This window comes from Artibeus jamaicensis, unplaced genomic scaffold (genome assembly GCF_021234435.1).
Source record: "Artibeus jamaicensis isolate MK-2021 breed Jamaican fruit bat unplaced genomic scaffold, CSHL_Jam_final contig_548, whole genome shotgun sequence".
NCBI lineage: Eukaryota > Metazoa > Chordata > Mammalia > Chiroptera > Phyllostomidae > Artibeus > Artibeus jamaicensis.
This window is the reverse complement of record NW_026521883.1, coordinates 2,834,563-2,848,067: the sequence shown is the minus strand read 5'-3', so window position 1 is coordinate 2,848,067 and position 13,505 is coordinate 2,834,563. Positions and strand designations below refer to the sequence as shown.

The 13,505-nt window shown below is 41.3% G+C and overlaps 1 pseudogene; it reads right to left on the bottom strand.

Moving 5' to 3' along the window:
• Positions 1–886: 886 nt before the first annotated feature.
• Positions 887–1,536, bottom strand: LOC119057018 (nascent polypeptide-associated complex subunit alpha-like; annotated as a pseudogene).
• Between the last annotated feature and the right edge of the window lie 11,969 nt (positions 1,537–13,505).

The following is a 13,505-nucleotide window of genomic DNA, read 5'->3' as shown; positions in this document are numbered from 1 at the left end:
CCCCACATTTCATCGTACAGATTGAACTTTTCTCCTGAGGAACACATTCCTTGAGCTTAACAAACTTATAGAATGCATGGGGGAAATAAAAACGTTAGCCCCTTACATGCCAGTGTGAATTCATTTATGTGATTTTCCTCCCAGTTGAACTGTATCAGAGGGGTTGGGGAAAGAAGAGGGAGAGGAAAGGGCCACAGTCCAAGGAGGGCAGGCCAGGGTGTGGTGCTGCCCTGGCCAACGTGAGCCATTGAGCACCCTGGGTAGACCCAGAAGAGAGGACCGTGACCCAGAAGGGGAAGTAGGAGGATCTAAAGATAAATTCTGCCTACTCCACAGCTGTGCCAGGGAGAGGCCCTGGAAGTGACTATGAGTAACCCACAGGCCTGCATGACCAAGACCTGGGCCTTCCCTGTTTATTTTAAAGCAGCGGCACATACTTCTCCAGGCCCAGCAGCATTGCTTTTGCATAGTGTCGGTTCAGTCCTTTCAAGGGAAAATGAAAAGGCCTTCGTGCTGAAAGACATCTAATGAGGATTTTCTTTCTGTGACCCCACTTCCACCTCCAACACATACACAATTGTCTGTTTTGGGGATTTGTCATGATTTTGTAATAATTTTAATTTGAGTCGATTGCACATGTTTAAATAGCAGGTATTGAAAACATAGGCTATATTGTTGATGCTGGACACTTCTGGTAAACACTGAATATTTAATTTTTATCTGTATAATTTTTACCCACAAAAAGCCATAACTTTATTAAGGATGGAAATAGTACAAATTTCAGACGAAGCTGCAGTTACTCTTTTGAAACACCAAACAGAAAGAAAAGGAAAAGAAAACAGGCCCTCATTTTTGGATGGTGACAGTGTGAATTCCAGAATAGCATTTACAATATCATTACTGTTGTCCTCCAGGGCACAGACTGGCTATGTTCTTGACACGTTTTCTTGTGACAGGACCAGTTCCGTCTCCTTAACTTCCACACCTGTTTCTTCAGCCTCTTCCCTGTTACTCTGCTCTCAGACCGTTGGAGTCGGTGGGTGTTTATCGAATGTCTGAGACAGCTTCACCTTGAACTGTGAATTTCTCAGCAGCTGCTAACTAGGCTTGCTAGGATAAGTCCTTGATCTCGCCTTCCCCCCAAACTGGGTAGGTATCTGAAGCTGGGCTCTTGTAGACATCTGGTTTTGTGATAATAAAGAGGATATCTTAGATTTCTAGATAGTGTAACTTGCTGAAGACCCAGTTTGGACATAGCCTTCTGTGCCATCTTTGAACTTGGGCTCTGTTTTCTGTTTTGCTTTACTGGCTGGTTCTTTGTCCATTTCAGCTGCTGCCTTCTGGGCTTGTTTAGAGGTTGCCTGTGTGGAATCTTGTTCCTTGAGCTCTGGCACTGATGCTTCACCATCCCATTCTGTTTCAGGCCCTGTTTCAGCCTCTGTTGCAGCCTGGGGCTGTGGCAGTTCCTGCTCTGTAGCAGGGACACTTTCTGTGGCTTCACCGGGCATTTTGTGCGGGGAACACGGAACCAAGATGGCTGAGTACTAAATATTTTAATAGTTCCCATTCATACATTTGAAGAGTTAGGTTGTTTTTTAAATTATTAAAGATTGACATTTTGGTCAAGCATCTGTTTCTAGCTGAAGTCATCTCTACAATACAGTAAAGAAAGAAGTTTTAAAATTTCATTCAGTTATCTCTAAAGTATCTTTTATTCACAAAGGAAAATCTGTATCTAGATCACATCCAAAATTTATATCTCATTAATGACTCACAGATCTGATTAATTTGGCCACAGAGGCACTGTTAGTCCTATAAAAGGTTCCACGAAGGCGGAGCTCTTACGCCCTTAGCCTTGGGCTGAGGGTTCTCCGTTTCTAACACAGAACTACTTATCTCTCACTTCTTGGTCTTTGTACTGCTACAAGAGAGTTGACTTGTGACACTGGCATGCAAGATATCACAAATCATTCTGGCCAGCGCATTTTCTCTTTAGCAAATCACACTCGACTGTTTTTAAGAAGCTAACAAGAGAGGCTACCTGGTGCCATTATTAGAAAGCTGGGGTTTCTGCTTTTTGTCTTCTTTCAGCCAGTATCTACTTTTTTAAACTTATGTTGTCCAGCACTTCAGGCCCTCAGATCTAGTGACTAATGTCCCCTACTCTCAAATAGACTGGGACTACCCTGTAACACGTTGCTTAAAAAAAATGTATACACCAAACAAACAAAAATATATTTTAACACAGTGGTGGGCATCTTGCTTGATTGGTTCATATATATTTTATTTGTTTACGTTTGGGGAAATGCATTTTTCCCCATTTGGATTTACATTTGACCCTAGAACATGCAGCGGTTAGGGGGACCACCCTCTGCACCTAGAAAGTCTGCACATCACTATAGTCTGCCCTCTGCATACTCAGATTCCCAACCCTGGAGATGGCCCTCGAACAACATGGGTTTGAACTGTGGGTCGATTGAAAAGAATCACATAAGGGACCATGCAGCTCTCACCCATGTTGTTCAAGAGTCAAGTGTATTACTGTGATTTGAGGTAATACCTAACACCATGGAATAGCTAATCAGTGTTTGAGTAGGGTAGAATGGAATAGAAAGCACTTTTAACCTTGGAATAAGATATTTCTGATTACTTTTTTTCTTCTAAAGATTACAATGTGGTATCATGGCTGTATGCATGTGTCCAAACTCATCAAATTGCATACATTAAATACAGCGCAGTTATTTTGTATATCAATTATGTCTCCATTAAGCTCTCTTTAAAAAAAAAAAGAATAACTTTGTTTCTGTCAGGTAATAAGAGGCTCAGTCTTGCAAAAAGAAGAATTCCAATAAATGGAAAGATACTATCCTTATGGATTGGAAAGACTCAATATTGTTAAAATGTTAGTTCTCCCCAGAGTAGTGTGGAGATTCAAAATACAATCTCAATCATAATTCCAGCAGGCTTTTAAATGTAGGAATTGAAATTAAATTTTTCAACAAGTGGTGCAGGAATACTGGATAACCATGTGTTAAAAAGAGTGAACCTCTACCAACACTTGACATCATATGCAAAAGTTAATTTAGGTCTAGCATTTAGGATGCTAGACCTAAATGTAAAAGCTAAAACTATAAAGCTCTTAAAGAGAACATAATAGAATATATTCATGGACTGGAGTAGGCAACTGGTTTTTAGATAGAACTCAGAAAACAACCATGAACAAAAAAATTATAATTTTTTTCAAAATTAAATAGCTTTTTTCATTAAAAAAAACATTATTAATAAACATGCGAAAATTCCTGTCAAGATGGCAGTGCAAGTGTGGTGCTCACATCCTCGCATAACCATATCAAGATTATAGCTAAGCTGGAGAACAACCATCATTCAGAGCCTCCTGAAGTCTAGCTGAGTACAAGTCCTACAGCTAAGGATTTAAAGGAGAAGCCACATCGAGACTGGTGGGAGGGGCAGAGATGCGGAACAGGCTGGTCCCACACTCACATGCGGCAGATTAAAATCCGGAGGAATAGCTCAGGAGCGAGGGGTCTCAGACCCACACCAGGCCCCACAGCCCAGGGTCCCATTGCCAGGTACAGAAGTCCTGTGAGTTCAGGCTGTAAAAACCAGAAGGGAATTGAGTCTGAGTGAGACAGAGGACTCCTGGAGTCCCAGGCAGTACCTCTTAGAGGACCTGCACATAGACTTACTCTGACTCCCTCCTCCTGAGCTCCAGTGCTGGGACAGCAGTTCAAAAGGCACTAGGGACATCCAGGGAGGAGCTAAATTGTCTGGCTTCTAGGTGAGAATGAGGGGCAGCTTTCTCCCAGACAAAAACTCTGACATAGGCCAGTGCTCCTTTGATGAGCCCAACCCCCACAGAGCTGGCGGGCAGGTGCCATATCCAAGTCCATCAAGGTGGCCTACACTGTTGGCCTCGCCCTGGTGATTTCCTGACTCCACCCCACCAAACTTGCAGACCCACCCAGGCTGTTTTCATAGTCTTTTCTATACCACTGGCCTGCCTTGGCTCATGCTTCAGACTTTCCTAAAATCTCCCAAACAAGCAGTATTTGGCTTCAGCGTGCCCTGTATTTCTTGCGAAGTGGCCTCAGGCTGGCTATAGCAGCAGCTGGCTGTGGTTCACAGCTTGGCTTCTCCTGGGCACCTCCAAGCCCAGCACAAGTGGCAGCCATCTGCAGATTGTTTTGTAGGTCAAGCTGGTTGGCCCAGGCAGAACACAGGTGGCAGTTGACCTTGGCCTGCACCTCCTGGGAGGCCCCAGAGTTAGTGTAACCTGCGGTCAACTTCATTCATGTCGGAGCACCACCAGCCACCTCTAGGATGACATACTCAAGGAGCAGACTCAGGCACCAGAGCCTCACTGAAGTAGAGTGTACTCTCTGGGCCCCCGCACAGCTATTCCTCCACAGTGATCACATGTAGTGCCGGAAGCCAGTCACCATGGTGGGCAAATCCCTCCTGTTGATGTGCCACCAGCAATCAAGGCTCAACTACAAAAGGAGGACATACACAACCCACACAGGGCAGGGGGGGCACACCCGGAGTGCCCAGCTTGGGTGATGAGGGGGACAGTGCCACTGGACCTTACAGGACACCTGCTATGTTAGGCCACTTTAGCAAGCCCAGGAGATGCAGCAGCTCTACTTAATGCATAGAAACAAACACAGGAAGGCTGCCAAAGTGAGAAGACAAAGAAACACACCCCAAATGAAAGAACAGAAGAAAACTAAACAAAATTGACACAAGCAATCTACTAGATGCAGAGTTAGAAACACTGGTTACGAGGATGCTCAATGGACTTAGAGCAGGGGTGTCAAACTCATTTTCACTGGGAACCACATTAGCTTCACAGTTGCCTTCAAAGGACCAAATATAACTTTAGGACTGTATAAACGTAACTACTCCTTAATAGTTAAGCGAGAGCTCAGTGCTGCCACCAGGTAGGTGCCAGGCTGGATAAAACAAGGCCACAAGCCTTGTGTTTGCCACCTGTGACTTAGAGGAAGAGCAGTCAAACTTAGAACTTCAACAGCATGAAAAAGGACATGGAAACCATAAAAAGGTCAGAAACGAATGATAGAATAACTAGAATGAAGAGTAACTTAGAGGAAATCAACAGTAGAGTAGATAAAGCCAAGAATCAAATCAATGATTTGGGATATAAAGAAGCAGAAAATACCCAATCAGAAAAGCAAAAAGAAAAAAGAATCCAAAGAAATGAGAATAGTGTAAGGAGCCTATCAGACCACTTCAGGTGTACCAACGTTTGCATCATAGGGGTACCAGCAGGAGAAGAAGTTGAAAACCTATTTGAAAAAATGATGACAGAAGACTTCCCTAACCTGGTGAAGGAAATAGACATACAAGTCCAGAAAACAGAGTCTCAAACAAGATGAAACCAAAGAGGCCCACTCGAAGATATATCACATTAAAATGCCAAGCATCACATTAAAATCTGAAAAGCAGCAAGAGAAAAACAATTAGTTACCAACAAGGGCATTTCCATAAGACTGTCCATTGATTTCTCAACAGAAACTTTGCAGGTCAGAAGGGATTGGCAAGAAATATCCAAAGAAATGAAAAGTAGGGACCTACAATCAAGATTACTATACCCAGCAAAGCTATCGTTTAGAATCAAAGGACATATAAAGAGCTTCCTAGACAAGAAAAAACTAAAGGTGTTCATCACCATCAAACTAGTATTACATGAAATGTTAAAGGGTCTTCTTTGATAAGGAGAAAAAACTAAAAATAACAATAAATATGTATCTATCAACAAATGAATCTTTAAAATCAAAATAAACAAAGAAGCAGAACAGAAATATACTCATAGACACAGAGAACATTTTGACAGTTGCCAGATGGGCTAGGGGTTGGGAGGGTGGGCAAAAAAAGTAAACAGATTAAGAAGTACAAATTGGTAGTTCCACAGTAGTCACAGGGACATAAAGTACAGCAAAGGGAATATAGTCAATAATATTCTAATAACCATGCATGTGTCAGATGGGTGAGATTTATTGGGGTGATCACTTAGTAAGTTATATATCAAATCACTGGGTGTACACCTGAGACAAATATAATATTATATGCCAACTGTAATTGAAAAATAAAAAATGATATAAAATTTTTAAAAAAGCAATCCATAGCCTGGAAGAAGTGGCAAACTGTATATTTAATAAAGGACTTGTATCCAGAATCTATAAAGAATTTGACAATTCAATAATAAAGACAACCTACTTTAAAAAGATGTACAAAAATCTTAAACCAATGCTTCACAAAGGAAGATATGTGAATGGCTAGCACACACAGGAAAAGCTGTTCAACATCACTAGTCATCAGATAAATACAAATTAAAACCACAATGAACTAATACTGTGCACCCATTACAATGGCTGCAATGAGAAAGACTGACATCATCAAATGTTGGTGAGTCTGCAAGCAACTCTTATACATCGCTAGTGAAAATACAATGTAGTACATCCACTTTGAACAAAGGTTTAGCAGTTCCACATACAAATCAAACATATACCCACCCTTTGACTTGGAAATTCTACTTCTAAGAGAAATGAAGCACATGTTCACAAAAAGAATGGGCACAGTGGCTTCCTTCTAAGAGCTCCAGGATGGAAACATCCCAGATGGGCATCAGTCGGAAAGTGGGTAAACAATTGGGGTGTATTCAAGCGAGGAGTGAGCCACCAGTACATTCAACAACATTGGATAAATATCAAAAACGTGCTGAGCAAAAGCAGCCAGACAAGAGGACATTCTGTGTGATTCCATTTATAGAAATTCCAGAAAAGGCAAAACTGACCTATGGTGGGAAAAACAGACAGTGACAGTGGTTGTCTCTGGGGATGGGGGGGGCACGACTGGGAGGGGATATGGAGGCACTGTTTGGGGACATGGACATGTTCTGAATTATGCCAGGACTGTGGGATACATGTGTGTACCCACTCATCAAGTTGTATGGCTGACGTTTGTGTGCGTTCAGAGTATATATATTTTGCCCCACAAAAACCGCACAAAGCAACTGAAGAGTGGGTAGAAGTAAGGGTGGTGTAAGAATAGCAAGGTATGTGGGGGTTCTATTCTGTTTACCATATGTACGTTTGAATTTCTCCCATAATAAGAAGTTTTCAGAAGTGCTTATTAAATACCAAATGTGAATTGATTGGAAGGCTCATGGGTTTTGCTCATTGCTCGTTACCTGGATGGTGTTCCATTGTCCACATTCATGGAGCAGAATACCATGGTTTGAGGTCACAAGGTGTGGAACCATTTACGAGTTGTGTGGCTTTGAGAAAATTCTTTGATTTCTCCATAGTTCAGGTCCTTCATATGGTTTATGAGGTTTAAACAAGATGAAATACAGGTAAAGTGCTTTGCCAGTTTCTTGCTCAATAAATGTCAGCTGTATTAGTGGAGAGACAATGTGGCAGAGACCACTTTTTAAAAAAAAGAAATTTCTTATTTGGCCTTGAAAAGTCTTTTTCTGTGTAATTCGAATGCGTGTATCTCTGATATTTGGGAATCAAGACGATGGTGTCGCACCGGGGAAGACTTGGCTGAGAAGAAATTAGAAGGCAGTTCCTGCCCTTCTCGTGAACTCTTCTACTTGATGTTTAACTTGAAATTGACACCTAAACTATTTCCATGAGACTGTCTTCAAATTTGTAACATAAAGCTCATAAGCTGGTAATGCATACAATTCCAAAATCTCTTTTCCCCTTGTTTGTTTGCTTTTTGAACTTGAACTTTTTTTCCCCCTTTGTAGAGCACCTGTCTCTGGGAGGTTTTGCTTGGGCCAATATTTAAATTGGCTCTGATTTCTGACTTCAAAACAGCTAGTAGTAGGGAGAGAAAGCTAAGATTTTTGGACCTAAAAATAGCAAAATAAATAATCCCCAGCTAGCTAATAAAAAAACAAGTGTATAACCATGTTCAGTGTCAGGCTTGGAGTATAGCTCCTTCTGAGTTTCTCTCCTTAGCGATTTGTACTGCATGCTTTCACACTGGTAATTGCGAATCACTCCTTCCTGGCCGGAATTCTCCCCCTTATTCATTCGAGACACTTTCTCCGGGCCCCACCCCATTACCCACTGGGGAGGTAAGGATGAGCACGGCCCTCTTAGCTCTATGGCTTCGACACAGACACTTAGTCACCAATGAGTAACTGTGGGGACACAGAGACGGTTGTCAGGGGAGGCCTCTGCAAGAGGTCATGAGTGCAGACCCTGTCAGATGAGAATGTTTCCATTCGTTTCTTTTTCTTGCTTTACATACATAGTGTTGGGCTGTGGTGTCATTTTTCTGTAGAGGCAACTCTGTCGGAATCTGCTGATAGAGTTGTCTTCGACAGCTTACTTGCGGTAGTTATCTTTCCAAATCCCTTCCCAGGGTCACTCTGTGCACCACAATATATTTTGCTTTAGGAAAGCAGATTTAGGCACATCTGCTCAGGGGCGAAGTTCCCTCATGGGGGCGCAGAGAGATTCCCACGCCTCAGCTCTCCAGCAGCCTGGCTGTGGTCTTCTCCTCCCCGCCCCCCACTCCCCTGAGGACGTGCTCCCAGGCTGCTGTCCGCTTCCAGCCGGGCTCCCTCCTCATCCTGAAATGTCAGGAGCGACCTTTAAAATGGAGGTTGGCCTTCCCTCAGGTCTTCCCCGCATCATCTTGTTTCTGGAAGCTTCAGTGTGTCGCACTACTTTATCTGGTGCTATTATTTTCTAGCACCCCTTGTTGCTTCTTCATCTTTGTTCCTCTGCTGCTTTTTAAAAGTACAAGCATTCATACTGATTAAGGTTTTAGATGGTGCTTCTTCACAAGTTCATCTTATTTTCCATGCGTCTTCGGGATGATTTTCATGGTTTTTAATGGCCTCCCTCACATCCTGGTTTCTCCTGTGTATGCTTCTGATATAGTGGGCTAATTTTAGCTTCATTTGAGTAACTCAAATCCACACCACATTACTGCACATGATCTGTGTTTAAGTACTTGAATCAGTTTCATTAAAAAAATACTTTAGTTTTAGGTTTCTGCAAATATTTATTGAACACCCACCATTTCCTCGTGTTGGGACTGGATTTTCTCACTGACTCAGAGCCTTGCTTCCAGTCCTCAGCCTTCCTGCCCTCCCCTCTGGGCTTCTCTCCACCCTGCCCCTCCACTGTCCCCATGGTCGGGCAGTTTTCCCAGGCTGCTCTGGCCCCGGAGCCCTCTGACCTATGAGCACTTATCACCTCCATCGCTCACTTGGCAGTTAGTCATAAACCGCCATCTGACATGCATCGAATGTCACGTGTCTCTTCCATGATTGTAAGAGTCTTCTCATCTATGGGCCCAGCACTTGCTGTTGTATCTTCTTCCTCTGGTGCTCAAATATTAGAGTCTCTGAAAAAGATGGTAGTTCCTTGCTTTCTACTTCTCTACCTTCAGCTTCAGGAACCTACTTTGGCCCTGAGTCCTCCAAGAAAAGTTAATTCCCTTTCTCAGAAAATATCAATCATGTGGCTTTACCTGCCTTGTAAGGAGAGGATATGAATTTATAGATCTCTCGAAACAAAATGAGCTGACTGGCTTTCAGGGATTTGTAACCTCTTGGAGAAGAACTCAAACAATTAGTTATTAAACACCCCTCCTGTTTTTAAAAAATTGCCCAACATATTGCAAAAGACTGTGCCCCAGGCTTTTATAGAACACAGCTTCTTAGCAGAATTTCTCAGAATATAAATCAAGGGAAAAGTTTAGAAGATCTCATAGGTTTAGAAATCATTTTAGTTTGTAGAGAGCAGCATGATTTGGTCTCAGGCAGCTCTGGGGACTAGAGGAAGTGTTGCTTACTCGTGTTGTTCACCTGAACACACACACACGCACACACACACACAATGTGTGCCCCACGACTCTAGAAGTTCCACATTCCACAGATTTGTCTCAACCTGTAAAGATGAAAGAAAACATCTGTCCAAATATCTCTGTAAAGATCTTCATAGGAGGAGTTCTGCGCATGTGAGAGGAGTCAAGGTCACAGGGAGGCTTCTGTCCACAGTGCCTGGCAATCTGAACAGGGCTTTTCAAGGAACTTAGCTCATCTTCCTGTTAAGAGTAAGTTAAAGGCATGTACTCTTCATTGTGTGGTTGCTTTCAACAAAATTTATGAGAAAGCAAAAGGAAGTTTCTAAACTATTGCCAGATGGCAAGTACTTGGAGCACTGATACGGGACTAAAACCCCATTGGAAAGAAACATAACATGTTTAGGACAAGACAGGCCTCTGAAACGGAAGCATTCCCAAACCTTCCACAGAGACACACAGGCCATTTACACACCATTACTGAGGTTTAGAAGTGAAAGCCAGGCCTGCGTGACAAGGGGCCTCAGCAACCGACTCCTATTTGATGCTTATCCTTTGCTCTTGTCTTTCCTGTAGGGGCTGTTTTTGAAGAGCTCACTTACTTTTCCCTTCTTTGCGTACAGATCAGCTGGTATTGTCTTCTTCTGGTAAAGTGATGGCTTTTCAAATACAGTTGACCCTTGAACAATGCAGGTTTGAACTGCATGGGCCTATTCATACGTGGGGTTTTTCCGGTAAATACACAGTTGACCTTTTTTATCCCTGAGTTCCACATCTGCATATTCAACCAACTGCAGATCGAAAATACTTTCTTTTCTTAAAAAAATTATTTCAAGAACATATATTACTTTTTTTTTCATTTTTCAATTACAGTTTGCATAGTGGTTAGACAGTCACATCCTTTACAAAGTGGTCGCCTTGATATTCCAGCCCCCACCCCGCGCCATTCCTAGTTATCTCAGTATCACTGACTCTGTTCCCTGCGCTTTACATCCCTGTGACCATTCAGTACCTACCCATTTGTATTTCTTAATCCCTTCACCTTTTTCACCCAGCCCCCCAACTCTCCTCCCCTCTGGCAACCATCAGCTGTTCTGTGTATCTATGAGACTGTTTCTATCTGTTTATTTTGTTCTTTAGATTCCACATGTAAGTGAAATCATATGGCATTGTCTTTCTGCGACTGATTTATTTCACTTCACATAATACCCTCTAGGTCCATCCATGCTGTTACAAATGGTAAAATTTCATTTTTTATGGCCAAGTAGTATTCATGTATATATATCTCACAGCTTTTTTACCCACTTGTCCACTGATGGGCATTCCAATTGCTTTCGTATCTTGGCTATTGCAAATAATGCTGCAGTGAACATAAGGGTAGGTATATCCTTTCTAATTAGTGTTTTGGTTTGCTTTGGATATATATTCAGAAGTGGAATTGCTGGGTCACAAGGTAGTTCCATTTTTAGTTTTTTGAGGAATCGCCATGTTGTTTTCCACAGTGGCTGCGCCAGTCTGCATTCTCAGCAACATTACCTGAGGGTTCCCTTTCCCTCACATTCTCCACGACACTTGTTTATGTATTGATGATGGCCATTCTGACAGGTGTAGGGTGATATCTCATTGTGGTTTTAGTTTTCATTTCTCTGATGATTAGTGAAATTGAGCATCTTTTCATATGTCTGTTAGCCATCTGAATGTGTTCTTTGAAGAACTGTCTACTTATATCCTCTGCTCATTTTTGTTTTAAGATTTTATTTATTTATTTTTAGAAAGAGGGGAAGGGCGGGAGAAAGAGAGGGAGAGAAATATTGATCAGTTGCTTCTTACACGCCCCCAACTGGGGACCTGGCCCACAGCCCAGGCATGTGCCCTGATTGGGAATCAAACTGGCAACCTTTCGGTTTGCAGGCTGGCACTCAGTCCACTGAGCCACATGAGCCATTGCCTCTGCCTACTTTTTAATTGGATTTTGTTTTTGGTGTTGAGATGTATGAGTTCTTTATAAATTTTGGATATTAACCCCTTATCAGATATATCTTCTCCCATTGAGTTGTCTTTTTTTGTTTGTTTGATAGCTTCCTTTGCTGTGCAAAAACATTTTAGATTGATGTAGTTCCATTTGTTTATTTTTTTTGTTTTGTTTCCCTTGCCCAAGGAGATATGTCAGAAACAAATATTGCTAAGAGAAATGTCAGAGATTTTACTGCCTGTAGGTTCTTTAGGATTTTTATGGTTTTAAGTCTAACATCTAAGTCTTTAATCCATCTTGAGCTTATTTTTGTATATGGTTTAGGAAAGTGGTCAATTTTCTTTTCTTTTTTGCATGTGTCTTTTCAATATTCCCAACATCATTTACTGAATGGGCTGTCTTTACCCAATTGTATGGCCTTGCCTCCTTTGTCATGTATTAATGCACATATAGGCATGGGTTTATTTCTGAACTCTCCGTTTTGTTCCATTGATTTGTGTGTCTGTTTCTGTGCCAGTACCGTGCTGTTTTGATTACCATATTTTTGTAGTATAGTTTGATATCAGGTAGTGCTTTAACTTCAACTTTGTTCTTCTTTCTCAAGATTATTGTGGCTGTTTGAGTTCGTGCAGTTCCATATAAATTTTTGGGTTATTCTAGTTCTGTGAAAAACACCATTGGTATTTTGATAGGAATTACATTGAATGTATAGATTTCTTTGAGTAGTATGGCCATTTTAATTATGTCAATTCTTCCTATCCCTGAGCATAGTATATGCTTCCATTTATTTGTATTTTCTTCTGTTTCTTTCTTCAGTACCTTATAATTTTCTGAGTATAGGTCTTTTAGCTCCGTGGTTAGATTTATTCCTAGGGTTTTTTTTATGTGTAATTGTAAATGGGATTGTTTTCTTAGTCTCTCTTTCTAATAGTTCATTATTAGTGTATGAAAATGCAGCCAATTTCTAAATATTTATTTTGTATCCTGCTACTATTCTGAATTTTTATATTGGTTCTAATAGTTTTCTGGTGGAATCTTTAGGATTCTCTCTACATATAAGTATCATGTCACCTGCAAATAGTGACAGTTTTACTGACTCATTTCTAATTTAGATGTTTTTAATTTCTTCTTCATGCTGAAGTGCTGTGGCTAGAACTTCCTGAAAATACTTTTTAAATTTGTGGTTGGTTGAATCCATGGATGCAGAGGGCTGACTGTATTGATCTATGCCATTTACATAAGGGATTCGAGCATCCTCTGATTTCTGTATCCATGAGATGTGCCTAGGGAGGGTGTCCTGGAACCAATCCTGAGGTGTGACTGGTAGTTAAGTTTCTGGGCAGTCAAAAGTTTTTATGTGGATTTTCAACTGCATGGAAGATTGATGTCCCTAACCCCCATGTTGTACAAGGTTAAGTGTAAACCCTTGTAAGACAATTACATATATATTCATGGTATTATGTCTCTTTTTCATTCTCACCAAATCTGTTGAACTAGTTCCATGCATCAATTTTTAAAAACAAGTCTTCTGTGTTACTGCTAGCACTCCTTACTCAGGTAATTTCTGAATGAACCAGGAGCATTTTAAAAACAAACCAGAATTAGATACTGGGTAATTTTAAATTGTCCTGCTATATAGCAGTGGTTTTTAATCTACCTT